Here is a 12,669-nt window from a genome sequence, read left to right as displayed (position 1 = left end):
GTGAGCCGTGGGTCACCCCCCACCCACTCCGTGGCTTGTGTCCTTGCGTCGTGAGCCGTGGGTCACCCCCCACCCACTCCGTGGCTCGTGTCCTGCGTCCTCAGCGGCGGGTCATCCTCCAGTGCCGGATTGTTTTGGCTGTGCCAAGTCAGAACAGAGCCATAGCTGACCTAGTACCGCGGGAAGATACTGTCCATCTTTCTTCTGCAAAACAGTTGGTGGTTTTGAACTGTGTATCTTTATGTAAAGCACAATTCTTTACCTCTAAGCCACCAGAGCTCCCTATATCTGATATATAGCATTGGGGCTCCTGAAATGTCTGAAGATTTGGTGAAGAGTGAGAAAGAGCTCCTGGCCTTAACAGATTTTGTGCACGACCGTGATGGAAGTCAGAATTCAAAAGGAAATCTCTGTGGTTGAGAGCACGTTCGTCCTGATTGCTGTGGTCTGTGCGAGCGCGTTCGCACAGCTGGAGGGACTGGCTGGGGAAGGAAGAATCAGAAATGTGCAGTGGGTCAAATGCTCCTCAGAGTCACGTGGGCCAGGGAAGTGGCTTAGGAGGCAGGTGCTTCTCTGTAGATGTCCCCTGGCCAGTGAGAACCTGTCTGGTGACCAGCGCCTCATCCCAGCCAGTGAGCGCTCCACTGCTGTCCGTTCCAGGTGCGCCAGGCTTCCTTCCAGTCCCTCGGCCCCTTCCTTTCCACCTTTGCCAGCCCCTCCCTGGTGGGCCTTGTGTATCTGAGAGAATGGGACCCTAAGCATCTGGCCCCCAGCCCAAGACCCAGACCCCCAGCCTGCTCTCGGCTGGCTAAGCGCAGCTGACAACTCAGGCAATTATCTCTTGTCTTGAATTTTACCAACAGTGACCTTCTGGGCAAGATGGAATATTAGAGCTTTAATTATGGAAAGAAGCAAAAAGTAATTGCAATAATGATTTTGAAACATGACTACTGGGTTATAAATAATGAAGCTACCGTGTCTCCTAAATTTAGATAAAATATTCATTGAGAGAAGTGATTAAATAACCAGTAAAGACAATTTTCTCTCACTTTTTGATTAATGAAGTTCTTTTGATACTTGGCATTGGGAGAGACAGGATGTCTCCAGAAGGTTCTTCTTGGTCACAGGAAGTATTCTGAGCCCTTGTCAGCAACAGTCCTGACCCACGTGAGTCAGTTCCACACGTGTCCGGCTTGGTGACCGATGAGGGACTTCTCCCCCATCCGTCTGAGGAGCCTGTGTTCATCATTACAAGCCTCTTGGGTGCACGTAGGATGCTCTGGTGTGATCACATACGGGGTCGTGGAGGTGGTGGCCATCCTGTGCAGACCTCTGGGTGACCTGGTGGCTTTCTGGGGAAGGTGTGGGCGAGCCTGGCTCTAACTGAGGCCCCTCCAGTGCGTGTTGCATGCCCTGTGTGCAGCATGCGGCCAGAACAGTCGACACGAATGGGCCGTAAACACCCTCACCTCGCTGAGAGCCCTATCCGAGGCCACAAAGCACCTCCACAGGCCTTTCCCAGCCCGACACCGACACACGACACCTGACCACAGAGGGCACCTGCATCATAGGACTAAAGAACTCCAAGTTAAGTTAGTAAACTTCTGGAACCTTCCATCCCTCCAGTCCCTGCCCAGGTCCTATCAGCCACACTGAGGGGTGCCCAGCTCGACTGAGCAATCACGTCCCAGAGCAAAGCAGCAAGAAATCTCCGCGAAGACTCTGCCAGTGGAGGCGAGATGCCGCCAGCCATGCCCGCCACAGACAGGACGTCACAGAGCACAGTGGGCAGCTGCCGGCCCTCAGATGCCGGACGTGACGGTGGTGCCAAGACGTACTTTTATTAACATATCCCGGCAGAGAGGATAAATGACAAGTTGAATTTTGTCTTTAAGGTCATGTTTTGGATAACTAGACAACAGATCAATCAGGTGATTGATTATGCTGGGTCTCTCCCACAAAAACACGGATGGGGAGACCAAAAAGTGCCACCTGCCCTCCCCTGAGAGGTGACCCAGAGTGCCTTGCACTTGCCAGCCTCAGGGGGCCAGTCCCTATAGTCCGGGCACCCGGCAGCGACAGAGGCAGGAGCCACACCATCCCCATGTCTTTTAACACACGACTGTTTCCACAGTGATACTGTGTCCCTTCTCAGAGGAAAAGGTCTGAAAAGCCAGCCACGACGGCCAGCCAAGGATTCTTGACTCCCAGCGGCCCCACAGGACAGAGTGAAATATCCCTGAAGCGTTTCTCAGGCTGCCATCTTTACAAGAGGCAGACGGCCTTACCCTTCTCCTGAAGAGGACCTGGTGGGTTTGAACTGCCAGGCTTTGAGTTAACAACCAGGTGTCTAACCACTGCACCACCAAGGCTCAGTGACCCTAAAGCACTGTCACCTCGCCGTGTCGTCGAGGATGTACTCCTTGATCTCCAGGCCCAGGGCCAGAACCCGAGTTGTGCCAGCGTGCACACGGTCTGTGATTTTGTTTTAGGACTGGACTTAACCTGTCACCCCTCTTGGCCCCAGGCCGACTTCAATAAAGCCGAGTGAAACAAGTGTTGACAGAGCCCAAACATCTCATGTTTAAGCCCATCGAGGAGACTCTTAAGAATCAAGGTGACATTGTGTCTACTTGTTTGGTTTGGAAGAAATAAATGGAAAACAGGCAGGAATGCTGACCATATCCCGTGGAGCTGGGGTGCAAGCGTCCCACATGCTTTCGGAAGGACGTGGTAACGTGAGGTCTCTGTTACCATAACCAGTGGACAGCAGGGAGCAGCTCCCTTGGCAAGTCCTCTCTGGCCTTCTCTGGGGCTCCGGGTTCTGAAAGGTGTTCTGGCTGAGCCTGGCCACCATGGCCCTGGGCCTCTGGGCTCCTGAACGGGCCTGGGTATCACTGAGGCCCTACATGGAAAAGAAGAGACAAAAACAGGTACCCTGAGGCGAGCTCTGGTGGCCTAGTGGCAGGAAATTGCACTGCAATCCCAGAGGTGCATGGTTCAAATCCACCAGATGCTCTGCTGAAGAAGGAGGAACAATCGCCTTCTGTACCAGTCAGATCCAATTTGACGGTACACACATAAAAAGAGTAAATAATAACAAAAACAGGTACCCTCCGCAAGGCCAGTGTCCCTGCCGTATGGGGACAGAGGAAGGGAGACGTAGGGAGGCCCAGGGCTGCTCAGCTCCGTGTGGACACCGTCCACTCACCCATTGGCCACCTCGAGTGTGCCATCTGTTCCATGTGGTCCCAGAGAAGGAGAGGGACCGTTTATTCCCACTTGTCTCTTTGGAGAACAAGGAAAGATTGGACCAGAAACGCCTCATGGGCCTCTCCCAGGCTCCCTTCCCATCTCCTGCTTCTCAACGGCCTTCTGCTTGTGGGGTCAGCACGGCGGCTGGGTGGACATGCCCTCATGCGGAGTGTGGGACACCAGCTGGAACAGGGACAGGTGTGGGCATGAGGCTGGGGCCGCCTGGGCAGGACTACCAAGGAGAAGCCCCAGGTTCTTCACGGTCACGCTGGCTGGAGTAGTGCCCCTTTGCCGGCTTTTAGCTCCTGGACCAAGCATTGCCCAAAGACCGTGGAAGAAAATGAATTCCTGAGCGGGTGATGGTGCTTCGATGCACACTTTGCTGGTACGTGTGAATGTATGAGCTTGGAGCGCTCAGATCCTAGGTTACCAGATCAACGTCTTTCTGTTCCTTCAGGCACTCTATTAACGTAAGCAGTGGTTTCCAGACATCGTGGGGAGTTGGGGGTCCTGGTAGCATGTTTCAGCGGACGATGCCTCCATGACGGAGTAATCGACTTTCCTGGATCATATATTGAGCTGATTTGTCAGAGCCTGTTAAGCTGGTGGACAGTATGGCATTTCCAGTGGAGGGAGGAAATCCGTGTTATGGTTGACAGAGAAGGTCAGGTCCATCTCAGTCAAAGCTAATCAATGATCAGAGACCAATATGTCACCAGTGAACATTCCTGCTTGTTTTGAATTGTTAACTTGATGTAGAGGCTCCTTGCTGGGTATGAGGAGAGAGAGAGAGAGGAGTGTGTGTGTGGAGTGTGTGTGTGTGTGTGTGTGTGTGTGTGTGTGTGTGTGTGTGTGTAAGCAGAGAACAGGCTTCCGATTAAACATTCCTCCACCCTTCCCCTCAGACCACAGGTGCCTCTCCTCCTGCAGCCCCTCGAAGCCTTTCGCCCCCTCCTTGCTGTGTCCCCCCTCCCCACCATGGCCTCTCTCTCAGTTATGTCCCCTCCGCTGTGTCCCCTCTCCCCACCATGTGTCCTGTGTCTCAGCCGCTCAACCTCTCTCAGCCATGTCCCCATCCTCACCATGTCCCCCCAGCCCTTCACCCCCTCTTCCCTCTCCTCCTTCATGCCCCCTCTCCCCTGCCCAGCCTGGCTGCCACCTCTGCTTCCCAGGCCTCTCTGGAGCTGCTTGCCCTCCTCCCTACAAGCCCCAGCCTGCCTTTTGAAGTTGACAATGCCTTGTATGTGTGACTCTCACTGCAGGGTGTTGGTTAACCTTGCTGGACCCTGGGCTTTAAAGGACACTACGTGCAGACTCAAGGGGACAGCCCTTACCAGCTTCCCTTTGTGCTTTTGTGAGGGCCTTGGCCACCGTGAAATGAGAATGAAATCTGTGTTATGTTTACTTGTAGGTTTTTGGTGCCATTTCAAAGATGTGTTGGAGATGCTGGGGATGCTCTGGGGACACTGAGGATATTATGGGGATGCTGCGAATACTCTGGGATACTGGGGGTGTTCTAGGGATGCTAGACATTCTGAGGATGCTCTAGGGATGCTGGGGATGCTCTAGGGATGGTGGGGATGCTCTGGGGGTCCTATGGAGATGCTTCGAATGTTCTGGGGATTCTGAGGATGGTGGGGATGCTCTAGGGATGCTGAGGGTGCTCTGGGCTGGGTTTATAGAAGCTACTGCTGCCTTTAGAGGGGATTCTTTCTCTGAAGGGCAGGCAGTTGGTCAGCTTCCTCTTTGGCTGCAAATTGGTGACATGCCCAATTAACCCTGCCGGGTCCTGATGAAGATCTCCATGGGAACAGCGCCCCTTTGCAGACTGAGCTGAGGCCAGAGCCCACCCCACAGGAGAACAAATCAAAATTACAGGTCTGTGAAGCATGTGCCTTGACAGAGACACAACATCTTACACAAGTTAAATTCAGGAATGGCCCTTGGCCCAGGCTTTCCTTTGAATATTCACAACACATCTTAGTTGACAATTTGTGCTGCTAATATACTTCTCAATTTAAGAGAAAACAAACAAAACACGACTTCTAAAGTGTGTGTTAAACTTTTTCTGAGTAATCTAAAATAGTCTCTTAAAGGATCAAACTTTGAGAAAAACTTTGCTATCTGTTAAATTATTTAATGTCTGTTTGAATAAGTTATTTATCCTTTTATCCACAAAGTTTTGTTTTGTTTAAATGTTTTTTTGTGCTTGTCTGTCTGCCTGTCTGTCGGCCCACCTGCAGTGGAAGGTTCGTTGGACTCTGACCTCTATTCACGAGCTGGTGGTGATTCTTGGGGACAAGTTAACAGTAGCCATTTGGTCCCCATCTTCAGCGGGTTCTTGAAGGACTTAGACGAGATGAGCATCAGGGTCTTCAGGCACCTGTACGACTTCGTAAAGGTAGGATGACTTCTTACAGGTGGGCGGAGTGGGGACGGGCGCCCCATCTGCTCCCCACACCGGCGGTCATGCCGTGAGCGAGGACCTCATTGTAGAAAATCCCTCTCAGGCCAGGTGTGGTCATCTTCCCAGCATCTTCACAGCCTCCATGCACCAACTCACACTCACAGAAAGAGAGACTGGGGCCTGGCGTAAGGACAAGGCTGGCCCAGAGGCCCCAGAGAAAGGGGCTAGCTGGTTCCGGTCCAATCTGAGTGCTGAGCTTTTGCGGCAGGACACTGGCGCTTCTTGCCATCTAGACCGCCTAAGGTTGGAGGAGTCAACCATGACCGAGAGACGATACGTTAACTTTGGTCACCACACCTCCCAGAGCAACCCTGGAGGGACTTGGGCGCAGATCCTGGTCCCTGGGGCTGTGGTCCCCTGTGGCTGCACACACACACACACACACACACACACACACACACGTACACGTTTCAGTCAGGTAGGAGATGGTGAAGAGTCGGCAGGCAGAGACACCAATGCTTCCTGGCTGGCTGTGGAAAGGCTGAGAGCAACCCTTACCGCCTGTGAGCTGCGCAGTCCCTCCGGGGAAAGACGCCAGGTCGTGTCAAGCAGGGTCCCCCTTGCTGGTGTTGGATCATGGGTGCTGGGAGCACAGTGTTGATGGTGGTGACATATGCCTGCTGGCACTCCCCCGTGCCCCCACAGCTGCTTCTTGCAGACTAGAGAGTGCTTCTCCCAGCTGCAGAAGTGCGTGGTGAACCCAGAGAAGCAGGAAGTGGAGGTTTTGATATAAGCCGGCAGAGTATGTCGGACCTGTGGGAGCAGGAGAGCGCCAGGAGGGAGGGAGCCCCCCGTCTTCCCTCCTCATAAGTCATTTCTAAACCAGCAATCGTGTTCTTTTGGGGAAAGAGATTATTAAGGGATAAACTGGACTCCACCCCTCCGAGTTACCAGGGCCACGATGCTGGGACCCCACTCCTTTCCCGCCCCAGGCAGACGGGAGCCCATTCAGTCAAACCAAATACACGAGGAACCAGCTGCTCGCCAACATTTACCTATTCAGTGGAGTGGCTTTTTCTAGAACCTTCTAGAACATTCTGCCCGCTTTTCTCTCAGAAGGGCACAGCCTGGAGGAAAGGATGCAGCCCTGGGAGATGGGACAGGCCTGCCCTGCCCAGGCAGCTGTGGTGGCCCAAGCTGTGCAGCCCTGTGTGTGGAAGGGCTGTGTCCTGCCATCTTGTGCCCTCAGAGGGGGTGGTGAAGATGCACTGGCCTTCTCTGCACGGGGTTGGGGTGGGAGGCTGTGGCTCTTGCTCCGTCTCCGTGGGCACAGGGGCCTGTGGGTCCTGGAGGGATGGGCACCGGACCCCTTCCGAGAGCCTGCATCTCCCTGCCTCCAAGGAGCCCACAGAGATGCATCAGGCATGTGACAGCCCTTGAGAGCATCATCAGACCGACGCCAGAGGCCAGGGAGAAGATTTTCCTCTCCGCAGCAATCTTTAATCATTATGCTTAATCTGAGAGACTGAGGTTGGAGTCATTACGCCGTGTTCCCAGCTCAGAGTCCTTCTAGAAGCTGCGAGAACAGGCCAGCATTTTTCCATGCAAGCATCTCGCCCTCTAGCGGCAGCGAGCAACAGCTCGGGCGGGCGGCCTGCAGTGGGGACCCAGGGCCTTATCTGCAGGGTGGCCTATCTGTCATCTCTGCAGTGCTTATTGAAGGCAGGCCTGCCATAGACAGCGCGTCCTGTGCCCACGATATTGCTGTATTTTTTTTCCCCTGAAAACACGGCTTTCTGATATGACAGCATTCACCGGACTACTCCTGCCTCTGGCTCTGACCACCCCCTCCGCCCCCCCACTGCTGGCTTTTTCATTTCCTTTCATTGCCCATTTGGAAATTCACTGCCACTTCTTTTCCCCACCGCTCCCCCGCAGCCCCACGACAGAGGCCACAGAGCTGTGGAGGTCGGTGGTCTTCCTCGGCCATCTTCCTGGGAATTCTGTTCTCCTTTCTCTTGAGGAGCCAGGAGGCTAGTTGGCCCCGTGGTCTGAGCAGACATTGCTGCGTCTCCAGAAACCCCCCAAGGACTGTGCTCACAGAGCACCACGTTTAACTTGCTGTTTTGGGAACCGAAGGAAGAAACCTCTCTGCCCTCTGCCCTTCCCCCCCCACCCCCCAATCAGCCCCTCGCCCGGGACGTCAGCACCTTCCCTATTTTTACTTTATCTGATTCTGGGAAGTTTTATGGGTGTTCAAGATGATAACCTCGCATGGAAATATGAAGTCTGTCTTCATAAATTGCTCAAGCTCTGTTTGGCCAAGTCTAATTTATTTCCTTTTGTTTGAGTGTGTGTGTGTGTGTGTGTGTGTGTGTGTGTGTGAGAGAGAGAGAGACAGAGAAAGAGAAGAGGAGGAGGAGAGAGAGAGAGGAGAGAGGAGAGGGAGAGAGAGAGGAAGAGAGGAGAGGGAGAGAGGAGAGGGAGAGAGGAGAGGGAGAGAGGAGGGCGAGTGAACACATACACATTTCTTCCTCCCAGCCCATCTTGGTGTGTACATTTCTAGAACTTTCTATTTGGCTTGCCCCCTGCCCCCCGGACCCCAGCCCTGTCACCTGTCGCCCTTGTCACCCTCTCTCAGCCCACATTAAAAGAGACATTCCTGAGGCTGATTTTGTGTTTTGGCCGAAGGAACGAGTTCTCCCCTGTTGCAGACAGCTGACTCGGATTCTGGACCTGTACAGCTCTGGCGACATTCACCTCCACCTCCTGCACCTCGCATCACAGCTTTGTGCAGACGGGGTGTCTGAAGCCCAGGGGGTCTCCTTCAGACTAGTAAGGACTGTGCACTTTCTCCTCTCTTCCATGCCGGCCCCGCTCGCATCTCAAGCCTTTCAGTTCTGATGCTCAGTCCGCAGCCCTGCCAGTGAAGCCATCTTTTTAATTTTGAAATGGGAAAGTGTATTCCAGTTGTATCAGTTGGAGGAAGCAGCTTGTTATTGGTGAAGTTGCTGCTTCAGGGAAATTGTGGAGAACTCACTTTCCAGATGAAGCCCTTTTAATAACAGCTGAGGGTTTCTTTCAGCTGTGGATAGGGTTTGCCCAGAAGCATGGCTTTGTGGGAGAGGCGTTGGTGAACAGGGTCTCAGAGAGAGCTGACTGGCTGCTGTGGGCATCCATCAGCTGAATCCGGGGATGGGTGAACCCCCCCTCAGTGGACTGTGCTGATTTACTAAGGCACTGTGATGGTGTGTATTAAAATTGCATAAAAATGGCATGTTCTGAGAGTTAATGATTTAGTTATTATGTAAGGAGACATGCTCTCAAATTTGGAACCTTAAGATTAATAACATATTTTTTCCTAATGTCACTTCATAAATTTCCTTTCTGTGAAGGTGTTGTGTGTGAGTGTGCATGCAGCCGTATATTTAAGCATCTTTTTCTCTCTGTGTTCTAATGATTACCGTGGCAAAAATGACTTCCTGCCATGCGAATAAATTCATCCCAAGGTGGAAGGTACATAAAGACATCGAGTTGGCTTGCAGAGCCGTTGGGATTCACGACGGTGCCATGTCGCTTTGCTGTCCCCACAGGCTGTGGCCACCCTGCGCAGTTTCTGCTCCCACAGCCAATGCGCTGGGCTTCCGTTGCGTGCGTGAGCTCATTGTCCGGTTCCAGCACTGCCCCAGGCGGGTCGGCAGGCAAACCTTCGCTTTCATCCGCCAGGTCAGCACGGTCCAGGCTCCTGTCAGGTTCACTCAGAGAATCCCAGCCCCTGAGTGAGAGCCAGGAGTTGGGGTGGAGGGGGCAGGGGACGGGCCCCTCATCTCACACCTTAACTCCCTCGGAGGAGCCCTGGGGCCATACTGTGTTATGTGTTGTGCTGCTAACTGAAAGATCAGCAGTTCAAATCCACCAGCTGCTCCATGGGAGAAAGGCGGAGTGTCTTCTCCATAAAGATTCACCACCTCGGAATCCTGGTGGAGGGTTGCTGAGCCGGAAGCAACTCACCGCAGTGGGACGGTTTGGGGAACAGCTGTTTAAGGATGCCTGGTGGCGCGGGGTGCTGGGAGTGGGGCCGCTGTAGGTGCTTTGAATCCACCAGCAGCTCTGAGGGAAAACAACATTTGTCTCCTTCCATGAAGACCCCACCTTGGATGGCGCTTTTTGGTTTTTGGTTTGTTGGTTTGGTTTGGTTTATCTCACCAGCGATTGTGGCCGCCCTGGCAAGCGGGAGGAGCCCAGGCTTCCCCAGCGGTCCACAGTCTCTCTGTTGTTGTGATTGAGCACTTGTTGTTACCAGACAGGCGCTGGGTGCTAGAGGCCTTTGGTCTGGCCATGCAGGACCAGTCTCGGGCCCCTGGGGGGAGGAGGGGAGGGTGAAGGAGGAGCAGGAAGCTGTGCTGGCCTGGCTTCTGTGAGCAGGAGGGACGCAGGGTCCAGCCAGTGACTCACGGTTGTATTGGCAGAAACATGGAGGAGCGTGGCCTTCCCAGTAGCCTCGCTGTGTCTGGGGACAGTGGCTGTGACCCGGCTGCCCTGTCCCGATGCCTGTCACACACGACAGCTGGATGCTCAGGCACCATGTATGGGGCCTGGCTTGCCCACTCCCCCAGACCGGCATCTGTCCACCTCACCAGTACTCGCTGAGGCCTGGCAGCTTGGTGCGTTATGAGTTGTGTTGCTAACTGAGAGGTTGGTGGTTTGAATCCACCAGGTGCTCTGAGAGGAAAAGATGGGCATTGCTTCCTGGAGACACTTATGGTCTCGAGCTGGAGGGTCACGGCTGGTGTCACGGGGCAGGCGCCCTGCAGAAGGGCCAAGAAATGCCACACCAGCCAGCCACGGGCTCCCACCAGCCACGGGCCCCCGCCAGCCATGGGCCCCTGCCACATCGGTAAGCTCCTCTCTTACTTTACCCAAGATTCAGAAACCATGGTCAGCAAACAAAAGAAAGATTCCAACTGATCTGCTGCGAAGAGGAAGACATTATTCTCTCACAGTTCCCGACTAGAGAGTTAGAGAACGTGACGCAGGTGGCCAGACGCCGCCCTGCGGCCACACAGTCGGGAAGATGTGACCCTTCACGTTGTCAGAAGTGCCTGGCCGCACAGCTCCGCAGAAGGTCGGCCCAGGCAGTGATGGGCACCCGCACGTGAGCTGGCCGGCTGTATTGTCGCTGTGTCGGCTGCCCAGACCCGCCACTCCCGAGGCTGCGGTGGGCACCGGGTGGGCAGGCGGAACCCTGTCCAGCAGCACCTTGTCGGGATTGGAGGGCTGCAGGAACAGAACTGAAGTACTCACAAGTGGCTGGGCTCTGGGGCCCCTCAGCCCCTCGCCATCAAGTCCAGCCTGACCCACGGCGACTCTGCTGGGCAGTGTAGACCACCCCCTACGGCTTCCAAGGCTGCAGTCCTGACAGGCACACTGCATCATCTTTTCCTTAGAGTGGCTGACGGTTTGAACCATTGACCTTTTGGTTAGATGCTTCAACCACTGCTCCACTGCTCTAGATTAGCGTCTGGCCACCACTTGACAGGTGATGACCCAGCTTCGGAACACCAGGGGTCAAGGCCATTTCCTAAGTGGTACATGCTTGAATCTGTGACCTGCTGTCCCATCAAAACGGAATAAACTGAGCCCTGAAGGCTAAGCCACTTTTCCAAGGCCCTGCAACTGCTGAGTGACCAAGCTGGGCCGTGGCCCTGGATCCTGGTTCCCTGGACGCTGTCCCCCTCCCCAGGGTGGACTCTGTAACCTGGCAAATGACAGAATAGTTACCACATCTCTAGACAGATTGAGATCTGTGGGCTCTGAAATGACTTTTTTTTTAAATTACATAAACACAGGTGTTTAGGAGGAGTCCTAGTGGTGCAGTGGTTAATTAGCTTCTAACCAAAGGGTCAGCAGTTCAAATCCACCCACTGGCGCTGAGACAGAGAGACCTGACAGTCTGCTCCACTAAGTTCCCGGCGAGGAACAGCCCCTGGGGCCCTTGTCCACTGCCTCGCAGGGTCCCTGTGAGGCAGGACCACTCGCAGCGCCCAGCAGCAGCAGTGCGTCTATGAGACGTGGCACCCCTCCAGCAGGCTCTGCCCGTGGCTCACCCCCAGGCTGTGGTCAGTGAGGAGAGTATCCCTGTCCACCAGTTTGCCCAGCGCTTGTTCCCCAGCCTCGCTTCAGATCCAGTGCCCAATGTGTGGGTCCTGCTGGCCAAAACCCTCAGGCAGACGCTCCAGGACAAGGGTATATGGCTCCTGTCCCCAGTTAGGGCCACCACTGGGCACCCCAGCCATCAGGATCACCGCTAGTCTGCTGTCCCAAGTCATTAAGGTCACCGTTCGTGTCTTCTACTGTCCCAAGTCCTTAGAGCCACTGCTGGGTGTCCCTTGCTGTGCCTAGAAGTCAGGGCCACCTCTCCTGTCATCAGGATCACTGTTGGGCATTCTCTGCTGTTCCCCATCTTAAAGATCACCACTTGATGTCCCCTGCTGACTCCAGTCCTCAGGGCCACCACTGTGCATCACCAATCATCAGAATCACTGCTGGCCATTCTCTGCTATCCCCTGTCCTTAGGGCCACCACCGGTTGTCCTCTACTGTCCTCGGGTGGGACATTCTCTCGGGGGTCATGACAGTGGACTAACAATGAATTAATGTCAACTAACATAGCACGTCTGGGGCACAGCACTTAAGCTGATTTCCTGAGTGTGGGTGCCACTCAGTGTCAGAGCTCATGACATGTGCTTCTGGACATGAAAGGTTGATTGTCAGAGAGACTGAGAAAGACCACAAACTTGGGCCATAACTTGCCTGGAATTTAGTGCTGTGGCTTTAAAGTCAGGAAGAAAGTGTTTCTCAGCCATAGAGCCGGCGATTTCAAAGCCGAACTCGACTTGATGGTCCACAGGACTAGTACCTGTGCGCACAGATGGACCCAGAGCCATCTCCACAGGTCTGTGGACCCACAGCAGACCCCACCCTCCTTGGTCCATCTACTACTACTAC

General features: G+C 54.2%; 1 pseudogene; it reads left to right on the top strand.

Moving 5' to 3' along the window:
* Positions 1-850, top strand: part of LOC102857068 — a 39,451-nt pseudogene extending 38,601 nt beyond the window's left edge.
* Positions 851-12,669: the final 11,819 nt, after the last annotated feature.

Source organism: Elephantulus edwardii, unplaced genomic scaffold, assembly GCF_000299155.1.
Source record: "Elephantulus edwardii isolate Elephantulus edwardi_28Jun2011 unplaced genomic scaffold, EleEdw1.0 scaffold00193, whole genome shotgun sequence".
Taxonomy (NCBI): domain Eukaryota; kingdom Metazoa; phylum Chordata; class Mammalia; order Macroscelidea; family Macroscelididae; genus Elephantulus; species Elephantulus edwardii.
The sequence above is the reverse complement of the archived record's forward strand: the minus strand, read 5'-3'. Positions and strand labels throughout refer to the sequence as shown.